Source organism: Lissotriton vulgaris, chromosome 7, assembly GCF_964263255.1.
Source record: "Lissotriton vulgaris chromosome 7, aLisVul1.2, whole genome shotgun sequence".
In the NCBI taxonomy this organism is placed as follows: domain Eukaryota; kingdom Metazoa; phylum Chordata; class Amphibia; order Caudata; family Salamandridae; genus Lissotriton; species Lissotriton vulgaris.
The window spans coordinates 1,326,243,717-1,326,270,702 of record NC_141695.1 but is presented as its reverse complement, the minus strand read 5'-3'; positions in this window follow the sequence as shown (position 1 = coordinate 1,326,270,702).

Here is a 26,986-nt window from a genome sequence, read left to right as displayed (position 1 = left end):
GATGAATGAGATACGGTAGCCATTTCACCAAAGTCTTCCGAAAGATGTAGGACGTTGTTCTCTCTTGAGAGTAGAAAAGATAGTGAGGGAAGTGGGTGGAGTGCTGCGTGTAAATTCCAGAATTGAAACTATTAAGAACCAATTGAAAGTGTTGTTTTCATGTTGCAGCAGGCTGCCATGTAAATAGTTATTTAATAAAACGTTTTACCCTGTTACTTTCCTGTTGTGTTGTATATATTTATAATATTTGCAGAGTGTTTGTCGTTATTTTGGGTGGGGTGGGCGGCGGAGCCGAGCTGTCTTGCAGCCATCATGGCGTCGAGCTTGGTTCCTCTCACTAGTTTCATATTTCTCATGAGGGGTTGTTCCTAATTTTTCTATTTTAGCGAGGTCAAAAAGAGATCCCATCAGTGGCCTACTGATTTTGCTCGATTCCTTTTGTTTTTTCTAACGATTTATATGTTATAGTTTGCTAGCACGATACAGCGGCTAGTCCGCATTTTATAGATATGTCCTTTTTATTAGGAGTGTCCTCCGGTGGAGTCGGACGATCTACCTCTAATAAACGGTCCGGGTTGAACCAACTACCATCCTGATTTTGTATATCTTCTGAGCTGGATTTAAGCACACAAGTGTTAAAGTATGAAACGTTTTATATTTCTAAAAAAAATACCAAGGTGTGTACATCCGGTAACGCACGAAAGTTTAAAAAGACATTCGGCTCCATTTACTGAAAAGTTTCATAAGAATAAAAAAGAAGTCTAGGTACAGTCTCTTTGACGTACTATAAGTTCTTTCATGGGTGTATGAAGAAATTCAATAAGTTCAAATTGCAAAGTTTTCACGAAATATATAGGCAGGTGCGCGCACTCGGTCGCGCACGAAAGCCTCGAAATGCGATATCCATTTTATTGACAACTGTTGCCGAGAGTGCGCACACCGGGTCGAGCACGAAAGTTTAGTAAGGCTATTTTTATTTACAGACAAATTTTAATGCGTTCAAAAAAAGGCAAGGTACAGACTTTCGAATTCTGTATCGCTTTACAAGGAGTCTCTAAGCAACTTGAACAGTGAAGAAAACGGATTGTTTTCGAAAAAAATATTGCCAGAACTTTATTGACAAAAGTATAGGTTGCATACACGACATATTTCTGAATTAGCATTTTAAAAACCAATGAAATTCACAGAAAAAACCATAGGTTTTACACACGTTATAGTTAGGAAGTAGCATTTAAAAAACCTATGAAATTCACTGAAAAAACCATAGGTTTGACACATGTTATAGTTAGCTGGAAATTTTACTGGTATAAAACCAATGAAATTCCACGTTATAGTTAGTTGGACTCACTATAACTTGCGCGTGCGATGTCATGAGTGATGTCACTGACCATGTCATGAGTGATGTAATATGTGACGTCATCAGCAGTGCATTGCACGCGCAAGTTATAGTGAGTCCAACTAACTATAACGTGGAATTTCATTGGTTTTATATCAGTAAAATTTCCAGCTAACTATAACATGTGTCAAACCTATGGTTTTTTCAGTGAATTTCATAGGTTTTTTAAATGCTACTTCCTAACTATAACGTGTGTAAAACCTATGGTTTTTTTCTGTGAATATATATATATATGGAGCGCTGAAGAAGGCACACATGCCGAAATGCATTCGCAAAGGACATCTCTTTAATAAAGTGCATCTTTGTATCCTCTGCATGGGTAACTATTTCTTTTCATCGGAGAAGAACTTACACTCATATTTTCATGCGACTGCCAGGGCGCATTGCAGTTTACCCCCGCAGTACTAAGAGGTCAGGGCGTTCTGGCTTGCTCATCCGAGCATTTCTTCACTTCGATTGCGTTAGCAATTCCGCCCAAGAACCCACCAGGACACCGGGACGACGCAGCGGTTAGGATGTATTTCACTTCCTTTCTGGGGGACCAGGACTCCTGTGCATACCCCCGAAATGAATTCCCGGCTGAGAGGTGACTGCGGATTCCAATGCAGGGGACCCGAGGGGGCGCTGGATTATCGTTTTGCCCTACCTGCCATCATGCTTGGAGTCTGTGCCTGCCATCGGCTTCCTCTCCGCAAACGCAACCCCGACAAGCATCTCCTTCCCCAGGTGACGCCATACCGCTGCATTCTGGGATTTGCAGTCTTTCCCTATAGGACTGCACGTGGGAGCTTGAAACCATCAAGGGGGCGGAGCAATATGGATTTTAACAACATCGAGGCAGGTCTGCCTATGCCACAGCTAAGCAAGCAGATGGGATGGAGCGCTGAAGAAGGCACACATGCCGAAATGCATTCGCAAAGGACATCTCTTTAATAAAGTGCATCTTTGTATCCTCTGCATGGGTAACTATTTCTTTTCATCGGAGAAGAACTTACACTCATATATATATATATATATATATATATATATATATATTCACTGAAAAAACCATAGGTTTCAGACCGGTTATAGTTAGGAATTAGCATTTAAAAAACCTATTAAATTCACTGAAAAAAACATAGGTTTCACACCAGTTATAGTTAGCTGGAAATTTTACTGATATAAAACCATTGAAATTACCACGTTATAGTTAGTTGGACTCACTATAACTTGCGCGTGCAATGCACTGCTGATGACATCACATATTACATCACTCATGACATGTTTTTTTAGTATCAGTATGAGTGTCTGTATGGTTTGGTGGGGCTGTTACTTAGCACATAGATGCATCAATGACTGACTCACTGTTTGTATGTGTTTTGAAGACAGCATTTGTGTAGGATTGTATGGGTGGATGAGTGTGTATATGTGTGTGTTAGAGAGTGAATGCCTCTCTCACTAGTGTCTTTATGAGTAACTACATATGTTTAAATCTTGTATATATGAGAATTGATGTATATAAGTAAGTATATGTGAGAGTGAGAGATTGAAAGAGTTCCTGTTTAAATAAGTATGTGTTTCTATAAGTGATTGTTTAAGAGAGTAAGTATGTGTAAGTTTCCTTAGAAGTAATGTGCTAATGTGTGTATAGTTGTATATGCAAATAAATGGATGTTTATTAGTTTATTTGCATGTGTGAGTATATGTATGAGTAAGTTTTTGATGACTGTCAGTGTGTAACAGAATGAATAGGGGTATCACTACATATGATGAGTGAGTATATGTATGAGTGAATACATAAAACTGTTGGTGAATGTGCGAATTTGTATATAGATGGTGAAATTACTGAATTGGTTGTTGTAACTGGTATGGGTATATCCACTTTTTTGTTAATGTTAGTTTCTATTTTTGAATATGTGTTTCAAAGGTTACTTTACAGTGAAAGGAGGTCTGTCACTGTGTTACAAGGATGGTGTCATCAGTGATGTCATGAGTGATGTCACTGACCATGTCATGAGTGATGTAATATGTGATGTCATCAGCAGTGCATTGCACGCGCAAGTTATAGTGAGTCCAACTAACTATAACGTGGGAATTTCAATGGTTTTATATCAGTAAAATTTCCAGCTAACTATAACTGGTGTGAAACCTATGGTTTTTTCAGTGAATTTAATAGGTTTTTTAAATGCTAATTCCTAACTATAACCGGTCTGAAACCTATGGTTTTTTCAGTGAATTTCATAGGTTTTTTAAATGCTAATTCCTAACTATAACTGGTGTGAAACCTATGGTTTTTTCAGTGAATTTCATAGTTTTTTTAAATGCTAATTCCTAACTATAAGTCTCACTTTATAAATAAGACTGTTAGCACTCTAGTTGTTCTTTAGAACACTCTGGTACATTCTGTCATTGGGCTACAGTTGGGCTACATCTAGTTGAAATTTGGGCTACATTTACATTTTTTGTTCTCTGGTGGCCATCTTTGGGCTACATTGGGCTACATTGGACTACATTTGGGTTACATTTTGGCATTTTGGCATATATATATAGCCCAATGTAGCACAATATATATTTTATCAAAGTTAATTTTCGTAAAAACCACTTAAGAATAGGGCTACCAGTCCCTACAATTTTTCCCATTTTTATTTTTTTTTATTTTTTGCTTTGGAGCGCTCCCGGTGCGCTTCCCGGGGAGCGCCCCGAAAAGCGTACTTTTATAAAGCGCCCCCGGGCGCGCTCCGAGGAGCGTCCCGTAAGCGCCAATATCACGAACGAAAACATGATCATGACGTATCGCGTAGCCGCGTCCGCGTGATACGCACGGCGTAAGCGCCCCCGGAAGTACTCGAGCGAATACGATCGCGCAACGTAAACATCCGACGCGCTTACGCTACGCGACCCGAAGCGCCCCCGGGCGCGCCCGGGGGCGCGTAGCGTAAGCGCGTTGGGTCATTTGACCTGAAATTAACACTTTTCATTGGTTCATAACAGTTTTAGTTTCATAATGATGAAGCCCCTGGTCTTGTGACCTGAAAATAACACTTCTCATTGGTTCAGGACAGTTTTTGTTCTAAATGATGAAAGACCCCACCTTTTTTCCTTATTCTGACTTTGTCCTTTGACTGAGGAAGACCTGTTTGTACATCTCTGTACCTTTTTGATATTAATAATGGCTTCAGTAGCAGCAGCAGCTGGTGCATCTGCCCCACCACCACCACCACAACCACCAAGAGGACCACCTCAAGATTATATTGGTGGTCAAGAACAGGAGGATGAGGAAGAGGAAGAGGAGGAGGGGAGGAGAAGATGGCTGCCTGAAGAAAATACCCCATACAAACCCAAGCCACACATTGTATGGGAGTTTTTTTCAATCCCAGAGGGCAAGAAAAAAGTGAATGCGCCCAAGGTAACTTGCCTAATCTGCAATGAGGAACTTTCACGGGGCAACCCAAACAAAAAATATTCATTTGGTAACTATACCATGATTCGTCATATGACCAGAAAGCACCCAAACAACTACTCTCGTGCTGAGTTCAGGGAACTGGCCAGTAACCTCCCCCAGTCGTCAAGGACCACCTCCCAAACAAACCAACCCACTTCATCGGGACCAGAAACATCCGAGATGATGCCTTGCATTCAGCCAAGATTTGCTGATTTTAAAATCACTTGTTCTGCATGTGGCAAGCTTATCGCCTATGGTGAAAAAAGCGTTAAGCTCATCGTCCTTGCAGGTGATAATCACAAGTGCCCCAAAAAGAAGTAATTTTGGGTTTTTTTTATTTTTTTGCTCCAGTTGAGCCAGTTTCAATTCCCTTTTTTTGTTTCTCCCCCTAAAAAAATACAAAAAAAATATAAAACTGTTTTGAAAAGCCAAAAAAAGGTCAAAAAGTTCAAAAAACACAAAAAAAATATAAAACAACAAAAAGAAGAAAAAAAAAAGTTCTTTTTAGAACTACCTCCAATTTCTAAATAAAAACTTCATTTTTTAAAAACTCTGTCATCTTTTTCCCTCATTTTACGCTCCCCGGTGCGCTCCCCGGTGCGCGTACCAGGCGCTTCCCCCGCGAAAAACGCAAAAAAAAAAAAAATTTTGAAGGCCCCGCGGGGTCCTTTAATGGCCCCCATATCAAACCTAGGGGGCCAGGGGGGGTCTACCCTACCCCCTTATGGTCAATTCCCCCCTTTGTTTTTGCCACCTCTTATGACTAGATTTTACCGATAGACAAGATGGCGGCCGCTCCGGACTGTTTAGAATGTTTACAGACAACTGAGAGCCAATCAGCTTTCTGCGCGCAAGTCGCGTGTCGCGCCGGGAGCGCTCACCGGTGCGCGCACCGGAGAGCGCCTATAGATATATATATTTTTTTGAACGTTAATTTCTCAAAATCCACTGAAGCACATATCTTGAGACATAGCAAAGGCACATCGGGCTACCAGTCCCTACAATTTTGCCAAGTTTGGTGGAAATCCATTCAGCCGTTCGGGCTAAAAGTGAAATCGACCGCCCTATGGAAATTAACATGGGGAAAACGCGTTTTGGGACCCCCCCTTTTATCTCGCCCCCCGCTTGACGTATCCCCCCCAAACTTTCAGGGAAGGACCGGAACGCCGCGAGGCCATTTTCACGAAATTTTCAGGCAGATTCGTCAACCGGCGCCAAAGTTATTCCAAATAGAATTTTGAGATTTAACATTGAAAAAAATCCTAACTATAACTACCTACTGGCGACCGCCAGTAGGTAATATATATATATATATATATATATATATATATATATATATATATATATATATATATATATATATATATATATATATATACACAGAGCACACTCACTTGGCTTAACATTGCTTAATTATGGTTCAGTCATATTTTTACAATGTGCACATGCTATGCTCTGTAAAGTATACTGATTCAAAGTTATGAGACCCATTGGCATTGTAAGTTTGAGGCTAAACTTATGCTTTTGTTACTATTTTTACTCTTCCAAAATGGCACCACCAGCACCCTCTAAAAGGCAACCAGGAAATGCTGAGACTGTAGAAGCAAGTGAGATATCAGAGAGAGACACTGTGAGTACTATAAATGTTACTAATAATAATCTCACTAATATCATGTAATTAACCGATTCTGGCTCTATACAAGTAGACTTGGGAGACTCTGAAGCCTTTGATGATATTGGAGTGACTGATGTTGCTAATTATGATAAATATGTGGGCAAGATTGGAACTACAGCTGGGATATCGCATATGAAAGAGAACTTAGTCATACCTCCTAAAAAGTTGCCAATCGCTACACTAGAGGAATGTCTACGTACACCGGAATATGGAGAAAAATCCTTATCTCTCAACGAGGATTCAGAATTGTCCAATATTAGTGATATATCAGAACTTAATAACTCTGGGACTGACTAATCCCAGCACACAAAAAAAACTTCCTTCTCTAACCAGACAAAGAAAAAAATCTAAATATAGTGGCACAATCCATGAGTCTGGACAATCCGGATCTGATCATAGTCAACTTAAATGGGACTATTCAACTACTCAGCTATTGGGCGATAAAGGCGACAATTGTATTGGGATGATCAAATCAACTGATAAGCCTGGAAATGTAAATGAGTCCCCCCCTCAATGACTTTGATCTATGCTACCTTGAAACAAATACAAGGGGAAGCAAGATTAGTACATAAAGATGTTCATCTCGCAACAACAAAAACTTCAGGGTGCAACACGTAAAGTGAATAAATCTTTTACCATGATATTAGAGAGTACCACCGCTTTGTAAGAGCGAGTGGTAACACTAGAAACTGGCGCAGAGGTCTCTATTTGGCAAATTTCCTGAAAATAATCACGAATGACTGACATTATGTGCCGCAATAATTTAAGACTTCATGGTATTCCTGAATATGTTGAAGGGGATGACATCAGAGCCTTTGTCTTGTGTTTAATGAAAGGGGGCTTTCCTGAGCTCGGCAGTGGGATTGGGAGAAGGAAATCCAGCGGGTACACCGTTTCCCCTCATGCATAAAAAGAAACATGATGCCAAGAACTCTAGTGACAAACCAAGAGCTATACTAATCTTCTTTGGCAACTTTCTACTGCGCCAAGCAGCGTTCGATAAAGCTAGACCTGAATCACGATGCTCGAGTGGAGGGTTTTTCCTTTTTTGTAAGACCAGACTTCTGCCATATTACGGTAGAGAGAAGGTGGAGGCTTTGCCAACTAATATCTCCTTTCCAAAAAGCAGGAGTAGAAGCTTTTTTACTCAGTACAGCAAGACTTAAAACTATCTATAAGGGCACTACTAGAATATTTACTTCAGAAATCCAAGCCCAGGAGTACCTGATGGTCATCTCGGGGGCCTGAGGGATACCGAAGAGTCAATTAAGGGATGATTAATGGACAATTTTGACTCCTTGGCTGGATAGAAATTACTTTTTTTGCCCTTCGTGTTGGGCTTCTTTGTGGATTGAATAGGCTCTATTTAAACCAAAATGTTTGAATCACTCAGAACTACTGTGGACACAATCTGGAGAGGGAAGGGTGGGGGGTTATCTTTTTTGGGGGGGATTTTGGGGGGAGTCAATTGGACGGGCGTGGGGGTGGCAACTTCATACAGGAGGCATCACAAGGGTCCTCTGACCTTTTTTGCTGTGGGTTAGAAGGGATGGGGTACACAAGGGACGGAGGGGGAACGGCATGGTGATTATGTCTGATATGTTGTAGATGTCAGAATCTGTGGTTTTTTTGTGGGGTTTGATGTTAAAAAGGAAGAAAAGCAGAGAATGGATAGGTTATATATCCAATATGGTATAAAATAAATTAAGGATTGCCTCAATTAATATCTGTGCCCTGAACAACACTTTGAAAAAACTCAGGATTAATATAGAAGTACAATATCTGAAAGCAGATATAATTTGTCTCCAAGAGACGCACATTGAGGCTAGCAGAATTAGGGTTAATGAATTAGAAGTCTATCATTTAGTTTCTGCCACTACACAAGGGACCCGTACCAGAGGAGTAGCAGTCATGGCAAAAAAGAACCTAGGTCTAAGGTTTTCACGTTCTAAATCAGATTCATATGGCAGATGGGTTATTACCCAATGTTTTGTTGAGGGCTATACTTTTACTATGTTCTTTGTATGGCTCGATACTAGACGATACGGCTCTATTTGACTGGCTAAGCATTGAATTAGTGGATAGCCTCTCCCTGTTATCATCTGTGGTGATGCATATATAAATGTATGTAATCGAACTGGGGTAATTGGTGGAAGTTCCTATACTGGACGTAAAGCTAAAGTTTTTAAGGCATTATCCAATCTATGTAATACTCATGGCCTTTCAGATATATAGCCCAAGCTTAATACTCTGGATGTGGGTTATACTTTTTTTCTGCCCCACATCAGACTCATGCTAGGCTCAATTACTTTTTTGTATCCCAAGAAATATTAATAAAATCTAATGTACAGAAATATTCACGGGTGATGTCTGATCACAACCAACTAGTCTTAGAGATTCTGATACAGACAAGAAAACCTCCTATTTCTCGCTGGACGTTTACTAGACCATTAGTATATGAAGATGAGTATGTACAACATACGAGGAAGTGGATTCCTCGATTTTTAGAAGCGAACATAGGAAGAGCACCGGTCGATATAATTTGGGATACAATCAAAACCGGGATTAGAGGGAAAACAACTGGGTATGGGTGGGCTGCACAATCAAAAGAGAAAAAGCTTCTACGTGAACAATATAACAAATTGAGTATAGCCAAAATGCAACAGGCACTAAATAGGGTTGCTACCACCAACTCTGTTACTACAGAAACATCAGCAATTAAAGCAACAGGGAAATATACTGCCTGGTCTGTATGAATGTGGGGAAAAGGTGGGTCACGTACTGGCGATGCGTGCGAGACAACGTACAACCCAGGGAAATATCTTACTAATAGAAAATCCGGGGAGAGGGCCGGCCACTGATCCTAGTGAAATTCGTGCTGCTTTTCACGGTTATTATCAGAAACTCTACTATGAGGATAGCAGTAATGATGTGGAAGTAAAGTTAAGGTTTTTGGATGGAATTATAGCAGAGAAATTAACTCAAGAAGATAAAATAGCCTTAGAATCTTCTATAACAACTGAGGAAATTCAGGGTGCTATTAACTAATTGGCTAGTGGTAAGGCAGCTGGACCAGATGCTATACCTGATGAGTTTTATAAAATCTTTGCTTCATCATTACTAGAAATAATGAAGCACATGTTATTAAATGCCCAGAATGGTCTGGGGGTTCTGAACTCTTGGGAAACTGCAAATATAGTTGTGTTCCCCAAAAAAGGGAAACCACCCAACGAAGCGGGGTCATATCAGCCTAATACTTTAATAAATAGCGACATCAAAATATATGCCAAGATATTGGACATTTGCCTGGCAGCCCTTATTAAGAGATTTGTCTCACCAGTACAACATGGGTTTGTACCCGGACGCAGTACAATAGATTACATCCAGATGGTTATCACTCTTTTTGATGCTGCCGGCATCACAGGGGACCCTATCGGACTTACTCTGCTTGATGCAGAGAAAGCGTTTGATAGGGTCTCCTGGTCTTTTTTATGGGCAACTTTAAGAGATAGAGGAATAGGGGAGAAATATATCACAGCTTTAAAATCTATGTATCGCAGCCCGACGGCCCGTATCTCTATCATGGGGGAAATATTGGATCCAATTCTTATTGGCAGAGGGACCCAGTAGGGATGACCCTGCTCACCTTTATTATTTGCACTTTACATAGATTAGTTAGTCAGAAAAATAGAAGTTAATAATCTGATTAGGGAAGATTGAGAAAGAAGCAGATATCTTTGGGAAACATTCAGGATAGCGACTGAATCAGAATAAAACTCATATATTAACCAGCAATGGCTGTTATCCTCCAAGTCCTCGGAATCAGCAGGATGATGAGATAAAGGCCACCTCCTGATCTAACCGAACCCAGAAGCTATGACAGCCTGGGTCCAGGAAGGATCAAGTGAGGGCAGAAGGGAAGGAATCAGGAAGGAAAGGAAGGGGACACCAGGGAGGGAGATCTGAAACAACAAAAGAACAAGAATGATCGTACCTCTCTTGAAGTGAATGATAGACCCACAACAATACTTGAGAATAACTATACCCTATACCTGTAACAAAAATAAAAGTAGGCCCAGTAGATACTTCTCTTCCCCTACTATCTGGTCCTGGATATTTTGTATGAAGCGTGTAACTCTCCACCTGAAATACACAATCAGTCGTGACCTTAGCGAGGATAAAACCCTTCCTACCACTAATTGATACTACGCCCTAGTACATACCATGAATCATATGATGGCAGTTGGGAGCACGATTCACCATACCATGTCAAGGACCAAGAATTTAGTACATGAAAGAAACGAAGAAAGTATAGCAGAGGGTTACGTCACCCCTTATAGTTGTGAATACAGTACCTGGTAGAAGAACCCACCGGTCTGGAGAAGGCAGGGGAGTCTGCCCACTTGACTGGAAAAATCACCAACAGCGCTACTCCGCACGAGCCGGTGAAAGAAGGCTCAGCCAATGGAGAGCGCGGAAACTGTGTTGTCCCCGCACGAGCCGGTGCAAGAAGGCTCAGCCAACGGGGACGTAGAATAGCGAAGATAAATGTCTTTGAGTTCCCCGCACGAGCCGGTGCAAGAAGGGTCAGCCAACGGGGACGCCAATGAGCGAAGCAAAAGGAAACTCCAGGCGTTTTCCGCACGAGCCGGTGCAAGAAGGCTCAGCCAACGGAACACACCCTGATGAAATACACGCCGCCCCTTGGCGTGTAACAACCACAGAAATCACGGAACCAAAGATGCCAACTGTTTTCCCCGCACGAGCCGGTGCAAGAAGGCTCAGCCAACGGGGAAAATCACGGAAACGACTTGAGGGGGCAACAAAGAGGGCACAAGACCAAGAATAGACCAGGACTCCAACGACGAACATACACTCCACACCGTGTCAGAAACAAGAATATCCGACGCTTTGCATCAGCGGATTCCCCCTTATATAGTCCTCCCCTAGCGCCAAGGATTCTGGGACATGTAGTCTGGACAGCATGGATTGTACCGGGTGGCGCTTTCTGACCCCTGACAATGGCCTTCAAATAAATGATACAAGTGTGGTTCAAAAAGCGGTTAATATGAGGGTAGAAATCATAACAGAAGTAAAAAAAATTATGGATAATAATCTAAGCCCCTTAAATGTTAAATTTAAAACTGAATTTACTTGTTTAGAGAATTTAAAGCTTACAATGGTGGGTAGATGTAACATTATCAAAATAATTTTTTTGCCTAAGATTTTATATTTTTTAACAGCCATACCTTTGCTTATCAATAATACCTGGTTAATTTCGATGGATGAACTTTTTTTCTAGATTTATTTGGGCAAACTGCCACCCTTGTAGAGCATTTAGATTATTAACTTTGCCTGGAGATACAGGAGGGTGGGCTGTACACAATCTCCAATTATGTCACTGGGCAGCGCTGTTACAGAATATGAAGATATTGCTTAATGAAAAAAAATGTTTTAATAAGGGATGACTCCTCGGTCTCTATTTTCAAACTGATTTTAGGAATCGAAGCCAAGGGGTGCCTCTTACGACACATTGACTTCAATTATTATAAACGGGTGAAGTTCAAAACTTTAATTTGTGCATTCAAGGTCTGGACCTCGGTTCGTAAGAAGCACAGACTTGGATGCTTTAATGCATATACCCCTTTATATAATAATAACCATTTTCCCCATATCTTTAATGATGGGCATATGAGGCAATGGTATGACAAAGGAATACGAATCATTGGAGATCTCACAATCGGACCTGATCTGTTATTGTTTGATACCATAGGGGATGAGTTTGGGTTAGACAATCATCAGTTTTTCAAATATCTCCAATTAAGAGACTTTTTAAGTAAAAAACAAATGGGAGAATTTCCAGTTTTTCTAGGGTACAAGTAATTGAAGAACTATATAAAGATTCAAGTACTTTGGGGGGATTGTACAAAATGCTTATTGTTCAACACCTGATGATTTGACAAAACATATAGATCGGTGGCAAAATTGGTTAAAGATTGAACCCAAGGATATCGAGGATTCACTACATATGGCTCAGACATCTTTTATGGCAACTAATTTACAAATCCAATGTTTGAAAACATGGTTTAATTTGTATATTACACCTGCCAAGATCGCCAAATGGGGTAGAGTAGCAGGTTCCACCGGCCCTCGCTGCCAGTATCCAGCAGCAGACATTGTCCATATGTTTGCAACATGCCCTATACTCGAAACCTTGAAATGCAGTGTTAAAGATTTCTTAGTGAGCATGCTCAGCATGTAAATTGATCTTAGACCTCAATTGATTGTATTAGGGATAGGAGATTCTCTTTCTCTGAATTTAAATAATTATTTTTTATTTATTGCCTTTACAGTCTTTAGGTTATGTCTAGCCGCTCACTGGCTCGATCCTATTCCCCCAACTGGCCAACAGTGGTTAGAAAGGTTTCTATCAATATTTAGATTTGAAAAAGCTGTCTACACCAGAAAAGGTCGTAAATTGAAAGCTAAAGGTTTCGCTATTTGGGCCCCCTAAATGAATTGGACTATTCTGAATGAATAACAATTAATTTGTTGTTTGCTTATTACTCTGATTTGTATTTCTTATTGTTTCTGTATAAAGTGAAGTAAATATCTGACACTTAGAGTAACTGTATTTAGCCATGGGTGGGCGGTGGTAAGGGTGGGGGAAGACGTGGGATATAAATTGGAATTCTTTTGCTGTTTTACTGGACCTGGATATAATTATGATAATATCAATAATGATTTAAAGGAAAATGGCACCCATGTTAACCTTTAACATTCACAGCATTCAATGTGAAGTTCTTCCTTTGTGTTGCTTTGCCTCTATGTAATGCATCCTGTTATTTCATTCTTTGTGTGATCATGACAGCTAGTCTGTTGAAATGTGTTACCTAGAACAAACTCTTTCTGGCATACTCCTGAGCCTGCATGGTAATTGGATCGCTGTGTGGCATATACATATATATGGGTGGGAAGAACATTGCATTTAAACAATCCCTCAGGTGTGACGACCCCAACTGATGGAACCTGCACTGATGAAAGCTGTGCAACTGTGCACACATGGCTGGGCCCGGCCCCCCCTTTGTCGCCCGTCCTGATTGGTCCCGCCATTTGGCCCGGAAGCAGTTTTGCGCTTCCGGGTCAAGGGGACGGGGCCTGTGGGTTTAAGAGTTTGGGGAGCGCGGGAGGCGCCCTCACATGACAGACAGTTTTTGATGTGATTCACATGGTGACGATCGTCAACACTGATGGCAGCCCCTGATTAGGGCTCTTCCCCTCCCCTCGCTCCTCGCTCCACGCTCTCTCCCCACTCCTCCAAGGGGCTGGGCCTGCGCTCCCTGGCTTGACCGGGGCCAGGCTGCGCGCCAAGGAGGGGACGGAAAAGGGGTCGCCCCTACCCAGCTAGCTTCCCTTGGGTGCACGGACGTCGGAGCTGCGCCCCGGCCGCCATTTGCCACCATTTGCTCCCAGGATCGAGACGGCCCCCAGAGGACTTGATCTGACCAGCGGAATTGCCGAGCCGACCACGGATGACTGCATCAGCTGATTCCCCAGGCACACAGTAGGCGCCATTTTCTATCCTTTGTGATAGATCTGGCCTTTTTCATTACTTTAACAGCTTTACACTGAATTTCGTTTTATCTCGCTCTGCTTGTTGCTTGTTACTTTTGCTGCTTCTGATTGCAATTTGACTTGCTGAGCCCTGCCTGACTGACTAATTTCCTTACCTTGTAATTGCTGCGCTCTGACTGCAATTTGGCATTACTGCACTGTGTCCAATCCATTTCCAAAACGTGATAATAATTACAGTTTGTGCCTTGTAATTGTAATTGCTGCGCTCTGCTTGTAGAATCATTTCCACTGCCTGATTGATTTTACTTTTCAGATTCCAATTTGCTCACCTGCGCGCTGCTTGCCTGCTTAAAATTTTCGCTGCTTGACTGATTTTATCACTCCGAATACAGCCTAGTTAGCCGCGCTTCACTTGATTTATCCTGATTTATCTCGCACATCGACACTCGGCCCAGCCCACTCTGTCCTCTCTCCCGCTCCTCTAAGGCACTGGGCCTGCGCTCCCTGGCTTGACCGGGGCCTGGCTGCACGCCAAAGAGGGGAAGGAGAAGGGCTTGAACCCCTTAACCCCCCCATCCAGCTGCACCAACTGATCATGGAGGAGGACGCCATGGCTCAAACCAGCTCTGCCACCGAAGACGACGGGCAATGGCAGATTAAAACGAAGAGGGGACGCGACTCGTGCCCAACATCACCAGAGAAATCAGCAAAGCTTGCCCGCCCTCCCCCGCAAGTAGCAAAATTCCAACCTCAAACCGCTATAAGGCTCTTGGAGATATCCAGGACAGGGACGCCCCCCTGCAAGACCCCAATGCTCCTGAAACTGAGACCTCTCCAGCCCCCACCAAGCGACTAAGGATCCCTCCCATCATCCTGAAGAACCTAGCCACTCACAAGGCCCTGGTGGAGATACTGGATGAATACTGCACCTCCCCCTACACAATCAAGCCCAGGCAGGACCATGCCAAGATTATGCTCACCACCCCATAGGACTACAGGTGCTTGACCAACGTATTTACCGTCCAGAAAATGGAGTATTACACCTTCCCAATGACAACTGCAAAAGCCCAGCGCTTTGTAATACGGGGGCTCCCAGCCAACGCATCACTTGAACACATCTCTGGGGATTTATCCGACCTTGGCCTTCCAGTCAAAAACATTGCACAGATTACCTCTCCAGCAGATAAGAACAAGAAATTTCCCCTCTTTGTTGCAACCCTGTCGGCAAGCCACGATGGGAAACCAGCTGACCTCTCGGGAGTCACACGTCTCTGCGGATGCGTCATCACCACAGAAGCACCTAGAGGGAAACGAGGACCAATCATGTGCTACAACTGCCAGCGCTTGGGGCACACCTCTGCCTTCTGCCAACAGAAGCCAAAGTGCGTACGCTGTGGAGGAGAGCACACCTCTAACCAATGCACTAGGAACCGGGAAACTGAACCAGCAAAATGCGCCAACTGCGCAGGACCACATCCAGCAAGCTATCGCGGCTGTTCCTACCTCCAGAAGGCAAAGAAGGAAGGCCAACGCCAACCCCCCCAACAACAAAATACTTCCCCACACTCAACAACGACGGGTCAGGGGCAAAGGAATACTTACAGACCCGCAATGGCACACAGGATCCCAAATGCCAACAGCCATAGCAACGCGCCATGTGGATGGGAGATCATACGCAGAAACAACTAAACCCAAGCAGGACAGCCCAGCGCCACCTACCGCCCCAGCATCAACTACCACCCCAGCACCAACGACCACCCCAGCACCATCCTATGAGCTAGGCTCAGCCATCAACTGGCAGGAACTCATCGCGAAGATTGCAAAAACAGTCGCAGACATGAACATCCACCCGGTGGTGACAATGGTGGCGGACTATCGCCGGACTTTTCCAGGGCGAAGAAAACACCAGCAATGGCAGCAAAATCTAAAAGAAACTCCCTCTTCGTGATGTGGAATGCTAATGGCATTCAGAAGAAAACTGCAGAACTCCTGCACCTGATGGAAACCATGGACATGGATATAGCGCTTATCTCCGAGACCCACCTTCAAGGAAGCCAGAAGCTCAACATAGCAAACCACAGGGTATACCGCACAGATCGCACCACTGGAACCAAGGGCGGAGGAACAGCGGTGATAGTCAGCACAAAAGTGAAGCACCACGAGATCTCTCTACCACCAGTTGGGAGCATTGAAGCAACTGGCATACAGATCCAGACATCTGCAGGCCCGCTGCAGCTGATCGCCGCCTACTCACCCCCAGGCAAGCTAAGCCCAAAGGACTTGGATGCATTATTGGACCCCAGCATCCCAACACTAATTGGAGGTGACCTTAATGCTAAGCACAAATGCTGGAACTCTCGGACGGGAAACAGCAAAGGACACTCCCTACTTGCCCACTCAAAGAAGGAGGACTTCGTAGTGGCCGGCCCGACTCAACCAACACACTATCCAGGCTCTGCACTGCATAAACCGGATGTTCTGGACATTGTGGTCATGAAGAATCTCTCCCAGTCTATGGAGCTTGAAACCCTAACGGCGCTGACATCCGACCACAACCCAGTGTTGATCACAGTTGGAGACGTACTTGAAGACCAGCAACAGGGCACCAGGCACTACTTCAAGAAGGCGGACTGGTACCTATACAAGAGATGCCTGGAGGAGACACTGGTCCCTGGTCCCCTACACAGCATTGAAGACATTGACCAGGCAGTCCACCACCTCACAGCCTCAATCCACACAGCTATTGCACGCAGCACTCCAGAGCAGAAACTCCAACGATGCTCTATTTACGATCTCCCAAAAGGCATCAAGCAGTCAATAGCTGAAAAGAACAGAGCCCGCAGAGAGTGGCAAAGGAATCGCACCCCCGACCTGCTGAAGAAGTATAATGAGCTGACAAGGCAGCTGAAGATACAAATAAGCCAGCACAGAGGTGAAAAATGGGAAGCAGCCACAGCTAACCTAAAGGACTCAGACAACTCTCTCTGGAGAATGACCCGACGCCTTACTGGGAAGAAGGAACCCAACCCACCGATCCAAGGGAAGACTCACCTGGCATGCAGCAACAGGGATAAGGCTGAGGTCTTCGCTGACAAGCTGGAGGCATCCTTCAGGCCTAACCAGGCAAGCAAGCTGGCAACAGAAGTTGAGCAAGAGGTCGCCAAGCATCACCGGGAGCACCCACCAGAAACAGAAACTGCACACATTGAGGAATGCTCAATGGGCGAAATACAGGCCCTGGCAAAAACACTAAAAAACGGCAAGGCACCAGGGAAGGACGGAATAGTCAACCAACCCATCAAGATGCTCCCAGATACCGCAGTAGATCACCTTGCTGAGATATTTAACGTGTGCATGCAGCACCAGTATTTCCCAAACGCCTGGAAAGAAGCAAGAGTCGTCGTATTCCCCAAGGCTGGGAAACCACTGCGAGACCCTGCAAACTACCGCCCCATAAGTCTGCTATCTGGCCTATCAAAACTCTTCGAAAAAGTTATCCTTGCCCGTTTCGTTGACTTCGCAACAAGCAACAACCTACTTGCTAAAGAACAGTTTGGGTTCCGGAAAGACCACTCAACCAATCACCAACTCCTCAGAGTGGTGGACATCATCAGCCACGGATTCAACATCAACAAGTCTACCGGAGTAGTCTTTCTGGATGTAGCCAAAGCATTTGACCGAGTATGGCATGAGGGTCTGCTCTAAAAACTTATCAAGCTCAAGTTTCCCAGCTACCTGGTCAAGTTGCTGACCAGCTACCTGACAAAACGGACCTTTCACGTGGCGGTGCGAGAAGAATGCTCATCGCCGCGCCCAATTCTAGCTGGAGTGCCTCAGGGGTCAATCCTAGGACCATTCCTCTTCAACATATTCACAAACGACATACCCACTGACCTGAAGAAGACTGATCTTGCCCTTTATGCGGATGATGTTGCAGTCATCTCCCAATCCTTCAGCGACAAAGAGGTGGCGAAGAACCTGGAGGCATCGCTCTGCAGACTCTCCGAATGGTACAGCGACTGGCAGATCACCCTGAACACAAGCAAAACCACAGCAACCTTATTTAACAGGAAGCTGAACAGGAAACACCCGCAGATCCTCCTCAATGGGGATGAGGTCAAATGGGAAAACAGCAGCTCCTACCTGGGGGTGACTCTGGACTCTAAACTCAGCTGGAGAAACCACATAGAGAAGACCTGCCAGAAAGCAGCATCCAAACTGGCTGCATTATACCCACTCCTGAAGACTAAGTCAATGCCCATGCAGAGCAAGGTGCGAGTAATCACCGCAATAATTCGACCAACTATGACATACGCTTCACCAGTTTGGAGTGGCTGCCGCCCACAGCTTCGGAAGGACCTACAAATACTACAGAGCAAGGCCCTACGGATTGCAGCAGGTGCACCTATGTTCACACAAACAGCAGACCTCCACAGAGACCTAGGTATCGAGATGTTGGACGACCATCTCCTCAAACTCAACAGGACATTCTACAAAGGACTGGAACAAAAAGAAAACCCACTGATCCGGAAACTTGCAGATATCTCTACAAACCCATTTGACCGCTACCCGCGTCCCATTGAAGCGCTAACCTTGCGAAACTGAAACGGCAACGCAGCAACCAAAAACTCATCTCTGCCTGAAGGCAAACGCCGGCAGATACGCAAAACCTCACTGCTGCCCTGATGGCATAATCGCCTCGGCAAGCAACCAAAACCCGATCACTGCTAGATGGCATAATCGCCGCAGCAGACAAACGAAACCCTCTCACTGTCAGATGGCATAATCGCCGCGGCAGGCACCCGAAAATCAAAACTATCCGAAGGTACTTGATAGACAAAGACGATACTCTCTGAGGAAACATGCTGACAATTTTGCAAACTCAACTGACCGCTACCCGCGGCCCATCACTGAGCTGACCATGTGATTCAACCTCAACTGTGACAAAGGGTCACACATCAATAAGGCAACCTAAACAGCGACTGAAAAATTCTAAATGAATATGGAGTAATGAGGCAACTGCTTCGGTATCCAAAAACCCACCACTGTCAGAAGGAATCTGACAGGAGAAGACAAGACACAGACGAGGCGCCCTCTTTGTGTCCCGCGCTTCCCAGACTCGCTTGCGCCCAGCCTCGCCATGGGGCTTTTAATTTTCTATTTTATGTTTCAGGTGGAGCGGCAGTTTTGAAGCCCCTGAGAGAGGACGAGTTTTTCGCGATCGACTATCGGTTTGGACGGTGCGGAGAACAGCGGGCGCTGAGAGCGGGCACCTGGTGTTGAAATACGGTTGGTTAAGCAGCTGGAGGTACGTTGCGGGCTTGGCGGTGCGGGATCTGCGAGGCACATACGGGCAGCTCTGGTCACTGATCCTCCGCTGTTGCTGCCTCTTCCTTCGCTGTGGTGGGTAGGGGTTCGTGGCTGCTGTCCTTGTGGCCCGGTGGCGTGCTGGCTACTCGCTACTGTGGATGGCATTGTGGGATTAGTATTTAAATAAAGTGAACGGCTGGGTGTGCGGTGCGAAGCAGGGTCGGCCCGGGCAGCAAGTGGATCGGAGACCAGTGTTGGGCTTGTGAAAAATAAAACGATCGTTTTTGCTGTTTAGGCGGGGGGAGCCCAATGCATTTCTAGAAGGAAAAGAAAGCGTTTTTTAAGCATTATTGAGGCAAAGAATGGTGTAGGGAAAGTGTACTTCTGGGCAGGGCATTTAACCTCGCAGTAACTAATGATTTAGGGTGATATCTATCAGTAACTCCATATAGTTGATACAAAGCGAACGTCCATTATATCACAAGTGTTTAGAGAGAGTGATTCTGGGTAATAAATTAATTCTAAAACTGCTTGTTTTGACATTGACTGTGCCTGGTAATTTAAGGTGTTCTTTACCATTTTACTCTGTATGCTGAAGCAAGTACTATAGGCATTGTACTCAATGGTTTATGAGGCGTGATTTTGGGCAAATCACTTAATCTCATGGTACCTGGGAAAGTGCACTGTGTTATTTCTTTTGCACCGGCTTGGTTTTACATTAGCATATCTTCTAATTCAGGCCAAGTTTAGTACACTGTATTGTTTGCACAACTGCTTCTTTTGAAAAGCATTTAGAGAGCACTTACTCAGTTTGGGACAAAAAAATTCCTCCATTTTTGAATAGCCTGAAGTCTGGTTTTTAACATTTTTCTCATTTTAGGAGCAAAAGACAAGGGCCGCTGCGGACCGGGTAGCTGAGGAGCTCACGGTGGACGGCGGTTTCCGAGGACACGGGCAGGCCAGCATGTCACTGCTTCTGGCAGGCCGCGGGGCTAGAGTTCGCTCGCCCAAACACTCCAGGCTAGCTGGTGTGTGTGGTCAGAGTTGCGTGGTGCCTACGGCCAGCTCGTGAGCCTCCGACTTGGACAGGTACAGGGCACATTGTGCCGGTAGCTAACAGAACGCACTGTGTAGTGTAGGTGCAAGAGCAATATGCCGGCCAGACGGGGTGCAGGGAATTCCCGCTTGGAATTAATGTTTAAAACAATGATGCGCAGAATGTCAGCAATGGACAAGAAATTGGGGAAGGTGGACAAGTTGGGTAGGACTGTCGCTGAGCTGGATGCGAAGGTTGACTACATACACTTGAGACTTTCAAGATTTACGAACAAGTAACAAAGGTTATTTACGGTATTGTCATTTATTAATCAATACCAAAACAATATGCCAATTAACAATCACATAAAATTACTAGCCCCAAGATGGGAAGGAAGGAAAGGGAGGGAGGGGGAGTGCTCGAGGGAGTGTAAGGTCAAGCAAAGTACACAAAGTTCAAAGTAAATACTAATTACAATGTTGCAAATAAAGTCGTAGCAATTATAATACAAACAGCCAAAATAAAGGCGTACATTGGAAATCAATAAACAATTGACATTCAACGGTCACATACAACATTCAGAATTATCGGGGGCATGTGCCGGAAGTCCTAAAACACACCTCCGAGTTAACAGCGGGAGGTTGAGAAATTTGTAGAAAGTTCGAATGTCGTCAAGTGAAAGTGTTCCTAGGTCCGTAGCATAGAGCAGGCTCATACATAAGTTACATCAACCTTGATTGGTTTTGAAACCTGCAATCAACAGGAGGATAATCAGGTGAGAGACCCTGTTTCCCGGTTTAGAGCCCAGCTGGGCCTTTACTCCATGGTAATTAATGACATTTAATCTTACCACTTAAGAACAATTAATTTAATCCGTATTATGAACTACAGTGCCAATGCCTGGCTTTTAATTGTTTCAGAAAGAATTGCCCCACTGCTCTCCCCTCCCCTTGTAGATGTCCTGATGAAGACCCCGACAAAGGACTCAACATAGCCTATAGATAGGGGTCGAAACGTCGACTGTTGTTTTCTTTCTTTTGGACTTCCGGCACATGCCCCCGATAATTCTGAATGTTGTATGTGACCGTTGAATGTCAATTGTTTATTAATTTCCAATGTACGCCTTTATTTTGGCTGTTTGTATTATAATTGCTACGACTTTATTTGCAACATTGTAATTAGTATTTACTTCGAACTTTGTGTACTTTTCTTGACCTTACACTCCCTCAAGCACTCCCCCTCCCTCCCTTTACTTCCTTCCCACCTTGGGGCTGGTAATTTTATGTGATTGTTAATTGGCATATTGTTTTGGTATTGATTAATAAATGACAATACCGTAAATAACCTTTGTTACTTGTTCGTAAATCTTGAAAGTCTCAAGTGTATGTAGTTCTACAATATGCTTCCATTGCCGGGACACCCCTATATATGTACCATTTCACGCCCAGGTCCCTGCGACTGCATGGGTTCAACCCCCCTTTTTTGTAATGGATGCGAAGGTTGAGGCACAGGCAGGTCCGACTGCAAGGCCTAAAAGGACCATAGTACCTCCCAAACCAAGGGGGGATTTTGAGACGCCTCCAAAACGTAGCAGACCTAGAAAGGGTGGTGATCGCCTTCTAAAGACCATTGTGGGTGGGAGGTCCCCTAGGACGGTAGTGAATCAAGCGCCTGTGGCACCTGGGTCACCCACGCCCGCTCCCCAAATCCCAGTGAGCGTGCCAATAGCGCCAGTCATGGCACCCATTAACCCAGTCCCTGTCAGTGTACCGCTGGCGGCAGCGCCACCGATTAACCCAGACCCCGTCATTGTCCCGCTGCCGGCTGTGCCACCGAGTAACCCAGTCCCCGTCACTGTCCCGCCGGTATTTCCAGCAGGCCCATCACCTGGGGCGGGTCAGGTGCCACCAGAATTAGCGGCACAGATAGCCGCAGTGCTTCTATGGTTGGGGATTGGAGGAATGTTACCTACGGCGGCCGATCCTTGTGCAGAGGCACAGAAGATGGTCGCACAAATCATGTTGGCTAGGGGTGAAAGCAGCACGCCGGGCGCACCGATTTTTTCCCAAACAGGTCCAGTGAACGGCGAGGGCGCAGTCAAGGACGCAGGATCGACGCAGCCCACAGAAAGTGGTAAGGAGGTTGCCCTGTCGGTACTGGGCGAAGGTGCAATTCCCTCCAGGGGTGAGAGTTTGGCCCAGCATGTTTCTCAAAGTGTGAAGGAATTGATTTGGGCAGATAAATATATTAACATTTTTTCATTGTTGATTGATAACAGGGAATGGGAATATGCCAAGTCAGAGAAAGAGATGATGTTGCCTAGTGAATGGCGATCTCAGTTGTACAAATTTAGCGTAGAGGAGACGCTCATCAACTGAATCAGGGCTTTCTCAGTGTTTAGTCCATTTACCGCTGAACGTTACCCCGGTATGCAAGCTGAGATGGCTTGCTATCAGAGCACGATTACAATGTTTAATGAGAATCATGGGGGTGACGCCTGGAAAGAATATGACATAGCTTTCAAGAAAGCAAGGGAATTTAACAAATCTTTAGCTTGGGACAAAGTTGACTCTATTTCCTGGCATTCCCAGTTTGAGAAGGGGCACTCTGCAGGGGCTAGCGCAAACTGGAACAAAAGCTACTCCCCCAAACCTAACCTGCCCTTTCAACAGCCCTTTCGGCAGCGCAAAGCGGGGAAATGGCCAATAGGGGCAAAGGTAATACTGGTGGGAAAGGAGTCTGCTTGGATTTCAATAGGCGAACCTGCAACAGGGCACTGGGCACTTGTAAATTCAGGCACGCGTGTTACTTATGCGGCCATCCTTCCAACCCAGAAACGGCATGCCGGTCAAAAGGTAGTGCGTCAGGTAACAGAGGGAGGAGAAAACAGGAATAGTGGAGGTTACCCCCTTATTGCGCATTCACCGATTATTGTGAACGCTATGATCCCTTGGCTTAATAGATACCCAAACCATACTGCTGCTAGGACGCTCCAAGAAGGTTTCACACACGGTTTCCGGATTCCAGCTGGGAGATATATTGGGACACCGCAGTGTAAGAATCAACTGTCAGTTAAGAACAACCCTGGGGTGGTGGCAAACAAAATAGGGAAGGAACTTCGCTTAGGCAGAGTAGCGGGGCCTTTCCCCCACATCACTGTAAAGGATATTCTTTGCTCACCTTTAGGAGTGGTCCCAAAGAAAGAAAAAGGCGAATATAGGCTCATACACAATCTGTCAGCACCTAGGGGCTTATCATTGAATGATGTGATTGATGAGTCCATTTGTAGTGTAAAGTATGCGTCTTTTGACCAGGCGGTTGAAATGTTGAGAGTTTTGGGCCCTGGGGCTCTGATGGCGAAATCAGATATCGAGTCAGCGTTTAGACCACTTCCTGTACATCCAGCAGACCAACACTTGTTAGGTTTTTTATTTGAAGGCAAATACTACATGGATAGGTGTATGCCCATGGGTTGCTCTATCTCCTGTGCTTACTTTGAAACATTCAGCTCTTTCCTGGAGTGGGTCCTGAGACAAGCTAGGGGCCACCAGTATGTCATGCATTACCTGGATGATTTTCTTTTCCTGGGTCTGGCGGGCACACAGGAGTGCGCGAGGGCATTGAAGGAATTTTACGTGCTCATGCGTGCTTTTGGGGTCCCGCTCGCGCAGGGAAAAACAGTAGGGCCTCTGACATGTCTGAAATTCTTGGGGATTGAATTGGACTCCATGGAAGGCTGTTTTAGGTTACCCAAAGAAAAGATTGAGAGATTCAGGGCGACCCTTGAACTATGTTTGCTAAAAAAAAATGTCACTATACAACAGTTGCAACAGACAGTTGGCCAGTTAAATTTTGCCTTGAGGGTCATACCTATGGCACGCCCATTTTCCCGCTCCATTGCGCAAGCCATGAAGGGCCTGCAGGGCAAACACCATCACACACGGCTGTCAGTTGAGGTTCGCCAGGACATGCGGCTATGGATTGCATTCCTGGAGGATTTCAATGGCAGAGTACTGTGGGGTGCACCCACGCTGACCTCGGCAGAGTTAGGACTATGGACTGACGCTGCCGGCAGTGTAGGGTTTGGCGCCATACTTGGCAACAAGTGGGTGGCACAAAGATGGCCCAAATGGTGGGATGAGAACGGTTTGACAGCAAACATTGGGTTCCTGGAACTCTTCCCAATCTGGGTTGCATTAAAGGTATGGCCCGAGCAATTGGCTAATCGGTCGGTTATTTTCTGATCAGATAACATGACCGTGGTGGAATGCATCAATCAGAAGGCAGCGCGCTGCAAGTTCATACTGCGCCTGGTAAAGCAGATTGTGCTCAGTTGCATGAAATTGAATGTTCATTTCAGGGCCAAACATGTTCCAGGCGTTTTGAATAACGCAGCTGACGCCCTTTCTCGCTTTAAGATGCAGGTATTCAGGGAACACCTACCGGCTGAAGAGGCCTTTCCAGCTCACTTCCCATCGGCACTTTGGCAGATTGGTGCCCCAACTACATGACCTTGTGGCAGCCAGCTTAGTTCCCAGGACCAGGACAGCATACGGAGGAGCGTTCAGGTCTTCTGTACATTTCTGGGTCATAATTGGAAGAATTAATGGGATCAGGGGGCTAGTTTTAATGGGTACATGGACACATTACACAAGGAAAGGCGCTCAGCGGCGACAGCCAGCAGGCATAAGGCAGCAGTTTCCTTTTTCGCACAAACAAGGGGGGCCAGGGATCCTACGGACAGCTTCATAGTGCAAAAGGCCTTGAAGGGATGGCCGCGCCTACAGGCAAACACCGCCAATAACGGAAGACCGATTGGTCTAGAACGGTTGACAGCAGTATTCCTCGCCATACCCAACACATGCAGTTCTTCGGGAGAGGTGACATTATTTAAAGCTGCCTTCTCCCTGGCTTTTGACGGGGCTTTCCGGATAGGCGAACTAGTTGCTAACAACAAATTGGATTAAATGGGAGGCCTTCAGATGAGAGATACCAATATACGGGGTGACACAATGCGGGTCGCTATCCAGAAATCCAAGACTGATCAGGAGGCTAGGGGGGAGATTTTAGTACTGCATCGGGCACCGGATAACCCGTGCTGCCCGGTGTCACATGTTAAAGCGTTGATCAAACAAAGAGCAGGTGAGGCTGAGGGAGCATTGCTCATGCATGCGGATGGTACCCCTCTGACTAGGTTTCAGTTCCAAAGAGTCTTGGCCAGATGTATTGCCAAAGCCGGCTTAAATCCCAAGGAGTTTGGGACTCATTCCTTCCGGATAGGGGCAGCCACCGAGGCCTCTGCAAGGGGATTGAATGTCATTAGTGTGAAGAAGATCGGGAGATGGTCTTCCAATGCATATAAACGTTATGTGCGGCTGCATTTGTTGTAGGGGTGAGTCAACACACTCTTACGCCTGCCTTGTTTATGTTTATCTTCTAGTTTCTCTGGCCTGTGACGTAGGGCGGAAACTTCTACAAGGTCATCTAAATCAACCAGCAACATCTCGGCATCAGCAGGAAGAAAAAAGGAGGACTCATGTTGTTTGGGTAGTCGGTCATTCCAATGTAAAACGTGTTAAACCAATTTTTCTTGCAGGAGAGGGTAGACGGAGGGCGGAATGCGGGGGTCTCAAGGTTTCCTTCAACGGCAGGGGGGTCTCCGCCTGAATCAGCTTAGGGGCTATATGTCAGATTTACTCAGTAGACACTCCTCTCCGCCTTCAGTGGTCATCCTGCACCTGGGAGGGAATGATTTAGTAGACTTGGGCAGACGGGTCCTGTTGGAGGAAATCATCTCAGCAGCAGGTTGGCTGGCAGGACTGTTACCGGATTGCACTATAGTGTGGTCACAGTTGATACCTAGGCTTCAATGGAGGGGGGGTGAGTCAGTCAAGGCATCCACCTAACAGAGTCGGGCAATGCCTTATTGATAAGGAACATACTTGCATGGGTTGAGGGTTTTGCTAAGAGGGTATGACCTTTCAGTGTAGGCGGTAGGGGGGGCTAGATAGTCGGTCAACTATGCTGGCCTGTGGCGGTAAGGTCATAATCGGTGAGCAGCAATTTAAGGTCCTTAGGGGGTGGCACCATTAACGAATGCGGCTGCCCAGGGGGAGGGGCCTATGGTCTCCCCTAGAACTTCAGAGGCAGGATATCCGCTTGCTTGGAAAGGTGCAGGGGAGGGAGGTCATGCTTTCCTCGGACTGGTAGCCACCCCGCACATACACTATGACGTCAGCTAATGACGCGAGTGTAAGGGCCCTCCTCTTTGGTTAAATGGAGTTCACGGAGCGTACGAGGGCAACGAGGAGAGGGACGAACTCTCCCGGTAACCGGGCCCTTGTCGCGCGTGCGCACTCAGACGTAAGGGCGTAGCTGGGTAAAAGGATCTGACACCGGTTAACGACCTTGCCGTAGGACCAGAAATTATTAGAATGCAAAATTGATATGTAGGATGTTAGATTCGGTTAGGAAAAATGCTGTATTAGACATTTGTTAAGGTTAGCCCATCATACCTGTCTAACTCGCTGTAAATCTAATGTCTGAATTTTGCATTTAATAATTGTGTAAATA